This window comes from Chinchilla lanigera, unplaced genomic scaffold, assembly GCF_000276665.1.
Source record: "Chinchilla lanigera isolate Chin_1 unplaced genomic scaffold, ChiLan1.0 scaffold00133, whole genome shotgun sequence".
Taxonomy (NCBI): domain Eukaryota; kingdom Metazoa; phylum Chordata; class Mammalia; order Rodentia; family Chinchillidae; genus Chinchilla; species Chinchilla lanigera.
The window spans coordinates 884,345-890,805 of record NW_004955534.1 but is presented as its reverse complement, the minus strand read 5'-3'; positions in this window follow the sequence as shown (position 1 = coordinate 890,805).

Here is a 6,461-nt window from a genome sequence, read left to right as displayed (position 1 = left end):
CAAAAGCTGCTAAGATCTGTACCTAGGTGATCTCTCTCCAAATGACCCCCAAATACTACTGAATTCCTACAAGAAATGGCCCTCCACCACCAAGCCTTAAATGCCACTGAAATCTCAGGCTAGATAGAGATTCTTTGAGAGATGCAGTCAGAGAGTTTGACCTAAGCAGAAAGCCAGAGTGGTGCAGTCAGAAGGTGTTGCCTGCAGTGCTCACTTGGAAGGGTATAGATAGAGCAGACATAAGTAGCGGCAGGGATTAACACGGAGGAAAGAAGACAGAGGTTGAGAGAATCCCTCCAGGGATCAGCAGAAGATTCAGTGCTTGAACAGACACACTGCCCTCCCCTCCAGACTTGATACAATTGAATATGATTAATCATAAAGCAAAAGCAAAAATCTTCAGCTAGTCACACCCACAATAGTGTATCTGAAACTAAAAGAGCACTGCCTGCAGAGGAACAAGAAATAGACTCAGCAGTTTATCTGGAGCCCCCAGGCACTTCAATCACCAGTCAGTAAACAGTAGCTGTTCTCTCCTTGCAAAGCAGTGACCTGGACTGACCATATTGCATTGAGAAGGATGAATAGGTATGGGAACACCAAAACATAACCAAAGCCAAAGTCAAATCACAGGAAGACATACCCTAAATAGAGATCTCCACAATAGTGACACAGTTTTTCCACCCTAACCAATTTCTAACCCCAAGCACAAGAAGAATAGAAACATGAGAAAACAAGGCAAAGCATGCCTCAAAAATGCTTAACTCCCCAAAAGATGTTCCAATGAGTCCTGAAGTGGGGGAAGTTTCTGGCAAAGAGCTAAAAAACCAAATGGCTAAAATGTTTGAGATCAAAGAAAAAAATAAATAAGCAAATGAATAAGATTTCAATGAGCTTAAAGAAGATGTAAATAAACAGATGAAGATTTTAATTAATACAGTTATCAATGAGCTCCAAAAAGACACAAAGAAAAGGACTTTTTGAATAGAACACCAATTGTACAAGAAATAACATCACAAATCAACAAATGGATCATATTAAATTTAAAAACAAAGGAAACAACCAACAAAGTAAAAGACAACCTGTAGAATGAGAAAATGTTTGGCCAAATATTCCTGGACAGAGGCATAATATCTAGAATATATAAAGAACTTAAAAGACCCAAACAAAAAATGAAATAAAGTTGCTGAAATAAATAGCTACATTGCAGAAGAAGTAATAGGTGTGGCCAATAAATGCTTGAAAAAACGTTGAACTTTGCTAGACATTAAAGAACTGCAAATTAAGACAACATTGAGATTTGATTTTACTCCAGAAAGAATGCCAATCATCAAGAAAACAAATACTAACAGTGCTGGTGAGGCTGTGGAAAAAAGGAACTCTTCTACATTGCTGGTGGGAATGTAAACTAGTACAACAATTATAGAAATTAGTGAGGCAGTTTCTTGAAAAACTAAAAATAGAAATTACATTTTACACAGCGATTCCCTTTCTAGGTACCTTCCCAAATGAATTAAAGACACCATATCACAGCAATACATAATTATCAATTCATAATAGTTTAATGCCTGAAGCAATCTATATGTCTTTCAACAGATGAATCAGTAAATAAAATGTGGTATCTATACATAATGGAATACTATTTGTTGATAAAGAATAAATTTGAGACATTTATAGAAAAATAAATACACCTTGAAAACGTAATGTTAAGTGAAATGAATCAGACACACAAATTTAAATGCATTAAGAACAAAAGAAAAGATTTAGGAAAAAGGGAGGTAGATCTTTTGCAAATGTGAAGGGGATCAAGTGATGGAATGTGAGGGTAGCTGGAAAGAGCATGGAATGCAAAAAGATTTAAAATGTGTCATAGGCATGTACAGAATACCCACAATGAATGTAATCATTGCGTGTTTCAAATATGAACTAAAAAATTAAATGGAGGAGGGGTATCTAGAGAAGCAGAGAGAGAGGAGGTAGTTTAGGGAAGGGAACTAGAAAGAATCAAGATGTGTTGAGTACATGTAGCTACTCCCTAACATAAATCTAAACATTAGGTACTGTAAACATGCACTAATAAAAATTTTAAAAATATAAAAAAAACTATTCCCCCTAAAACTAGCAACAAGGCAAGGGTATTTATTTTCACCAGTCCTGTTTAATACAGTGCTCAAAAATTTAGTCAGAGAAATCACAGAAGAGAAAGAAATAAAAGGGATATGAATAAGAAAATAAAATTACCCTTATTTGCAGATGACATGATTGTTTTCACAGAACACCAAAAAACTCCACCAGAAGATTCTTAAAACTAATAAATTAAGCAAGTGGTAGCATACTAAATCAACACACAATAATCAATAATGTACCTGTACAATAACAATAAGCTCACTGAGAAAAATATCAGGAAAACAATCCCACTTAGGGTAGCTTTGAAAATTTTAAATACCTAGGAATGAATCTAACCAAAAATGTGAAAAAAAGAAAACTATAGTACTCTGAAAAAAGAGATTGAAGAGAGCATTAGAAAATAAAGACATTCCCAGTCCTTAGATAAGCAGAACCAATATTGCCAAAGTAGCCATATTACCCAAAATGATACATATATTTAATGCCATTCCAATCAAAGTGCCAATATCATCCTCCACAGAACTACAAAAAAGTCTTAAAATTTGTATTGAAGTAGAAGAGATTCAGAATAGCCAAGATAATCCTGAGCAGAAGGAATAAAGCAGGAGTCATTACATCCTGGGCTTTAAGTTATACTACAGAACTACAATAGTAAAAACAGCATGTTACTGGCACAAAAGTAGACATGTTGGACAATGAGTAGACCTGAGAATGCAGGAACAACCTTTGCACATTCAGGTATCTGTTTTTTGTTTTAAAAATTTTTTTATTAGTATACTATATGTTGGAGGTACATAGTAATAACATTTATCTTGGAGCATTGGTACATATTGATAACTTATCTTGATCACTTTCATTTTTCTTCCTCCTGCCCATCTTTCCCAGATATCCTTTCCATCTCCAAAGTGTATATCTCCCTGTTTACTACCATCTTTCTTTTATTTTGCTCTTTACTTATATTTTAGGCCTCTCAGAGAATCTATGTGATATGTAAACTTCTGTGTCTTCTTTATTTCATTTAGTAGTTATGATCTGAAAATCCATCCATTTTCCTGCAAATGACTCAAATTTGTCCTTTATAGCAGAGTAATACTCCATATTGTGTTCTTGTGTGTGTGTGTGTGTGTGTGTGTGTGTGTGTGTGTGTGTATCACATTTTCTATAGCCATTCCGTTGGTGGGTCAATAGGCCACTACCACAAAAAACTATTGTGAACTGTGCTGTTATTAACATGAATATGCATATATCACTGCAATATGATGACTTTTGAGAAGATCCCCAGAAAAGGTCTAGTTGAGTCAAATGGGATTTCTACTTTTAGTTTTCAGAGTACTCTCCGTACTGATCTGCATTGTGGTTGTACTAGTTTACATTCCCATCAATAATGCATAAGGGTTCCTTTTCCCCACAACTTTGTCAGTATTTGTTGCTTTTTGAGCTCATGGTAATAGCTATTCTTACTGGAGTAAAGGAAAATTTTGGTGATGCTTTGACTTACATTTCTCTAATTGCAAAAAATGGTGAACATTTTATGTGTTCGTTGGCCATTTGTACTTTTCTTTTGAGAAATGTTTATTCATCTCAATTGTCCATTTTAACTGGGTCTTTTATTTTGATTTATTTTATTTTAAGAAATAAAAGAAGGAAAACATATTAACAAACAGACATCCATTTACAAAATAGGATAAGAACAATACAAACAAAACAGAGTTACAGACAAAGTTGATAATACAACAACCACTGGGTCTTTTATTTTGGATAGTCTAATTTTTTCAGTTGTTTATGTGTTCTAAATATTATTCCTTTGTTGGAGGAGTAGCTGGCAAAATTTTTTCCAATTCTGTTGTTTGACTCTTCATTCTGTTCCTTGTTTGCTTTGCTATGCAAGAGGCTATAAATTACAACCCCAGACTTCAAGTTATACTACAAAGCTAAAATAATAAAAACAGCATGGTTCTGGCACAAAAACTAAAGTGGGTGCACATCTTTATTCTCAGTACTTGGGAGGTTGAGGCAGGAGGAATGCCATGAGTTTTCAGCCAGCTTGGGTCACATAGTGAGTTCAAGACCAGCCTGAAATACACAGTGAGACCATATCTCAAACAAAGCAAAACAAGACACTTTGACAGATGCATAGGAACTGAGAATGCAGAAACAACCCCATGTACATTTAGCCATGTGATATTTGACAATGGAGCCAAAACCATATGTTGCAGGAAAGTTATCCTCTTTAATGAATTGTACGGGAAAAACTAATTATTCACGTGTAGAAGAATGAATGTTGACCCACATCTCTCTGTCTTGTACTAAAATCAAATCAAAATTGGTAAAAGATCTAGATATAAAAAAGAAACACTGAATCTTCTGAAATGTCACATTGGTAAAACTCTTGAAGACATCAACATAGGGAAGAACTTTCTGAGCAAAACCCCAATAGCACAAGAAATTATATTAAGAATGAACAAAGGGGATTATATCAAATTCAAAATCTTCTACACAGCAAAGGAAACAGCCAACAGAGCAAAGACATAGCCTGCAGAAAAGAAGACTCCTCAGAAGAGGTTAGTTTGGAATCAGTTCCCCAGTGGTGTTCACTGCCATCTCTGACATTAAATGCAATCCTCTTCAGGTTGTTTGGGTTGTGTGGCCTTGAGTCCCTCTATGTCTGACTCTCATGATATGTCTGCGAAGGGAAAGGATGCATCCATTTCTGTTGACCAACAGAGAGACAAGGGTGGGAAAAGAGTACTTTCTCATAGGGAAATATGAAATGTCATCTTGTGCTTGGAGATGATCGAATGTGTGTTCTGAAGAATACATAAGTGAAATAGCTGGAGATGAAGGAAAGGCACCAACTATGCCCCAAAAATAGGGAGTGTGATCCCTTGAGTGTGTTTGCAGCCCCCTACAATTTCAAGCAAATAACAGGCTATGGAAATAATCTTATAGACTTTTGGGTCATATATCTGCCATAAAGAGAGTCTCAGTGTGGAAGCTGGCACCAGGCTCTCCTTCTGTTTCACTTCAGGTAGTTTTACTTCATTTCCTGAAGGCACATTTGTTCAGCTCTTCTGTTTCTCCTTGTTTATGGTGCCAATCAGTTCCGTACCCACAGAAGTCAACCCCATCCACCTGGGGATAGCTTGCTACCTCTGCAAAAGGCCCATCTCTTTTCGGATCTGCTTCACTCCTTCACAACGTTTTAAATCATGGTATGCCCAGGGTCCAATTATATTGACTAGTATAAAAAAGAAAATCCAAATGTGCCTGTCATTGCCAAAGAATTTAAAATTGATAGCAATCACGATGCTGTGTTCAGCCTCACTGACAAATTCAGGAAGCAATTGGAGAGAAAGTGATTGAGTACAAGATAATGTCTTGGCAAATATATCCATGCAGTAAGGAGGGCTCAGTTTCCAGAGATCTTGAGCAATCCCCTCTCCAGATAGGCACAGGCACTCTGGGGGATGAAGCCCATATTGGGATATTTTCAGTTAAATGAGCAGCAGGTACTGATAGAAGTTCCAAGGCATTGCACTGATACATGAAAGACACCCAGTGAATGTGATAAATGAATAAATGCACGGTTAAATGTAAAAAGTTTATCAGTTTAGGAGATGAAGAGGATGAAAATGCCATAGGCAAGTGGGGAAAGCAATGGTGCCACAAAGAGGAGTACGTGTTTGCATGGAAGGCTGAAAACCTACTTAGTAACAATTATTAATGATAATAATTAATCACTAATAGTATCAATTATGGTTGCAATCTCTTTTGAAGGCCCATTTGCCACTCTGCCGTGCTGTTATGGAACCAAGTACCAAACTGAATGGAAAAAAATCTCGCACCAAGGAGTTGGAAGGCAATCAACTTTATTACACCAGAGGGCTGATGGGGATCACTCCCAAAACATCAGCCCATAGCTGGCCTTGGGTTTAGTCTACACAGATTTTGCAAACAGGAAGTACAGAAGCTTGAAAGAGTGTTGAATTCTTATTGGGTAGTGCCGTTCATCTTTGTTGCAAGGTAGGAAGTCCTTGAAACAAGTTAACAAACTGGATATGCTTATGGATTAGAAAGTACAGGGTGTGCAGCTAGATGCAGTCAGACAGGACTGAATCAGGTTATCTCTGGTTTGCAGCTGGGCAGACTCAGTCAAAGCTAACTGAGTCTAGTGGTGGAGCTATGTGTTGGGCTGGATGATCTTATTTTGTCCTAATATGGTGTCAAGCTACTAGTTAATTTTTAAAATTTCCATCACTGCAGCAATCAAATCACTCCTCTGGTAAACACACACAAACACACACACACACACACACACACACACACACACACAT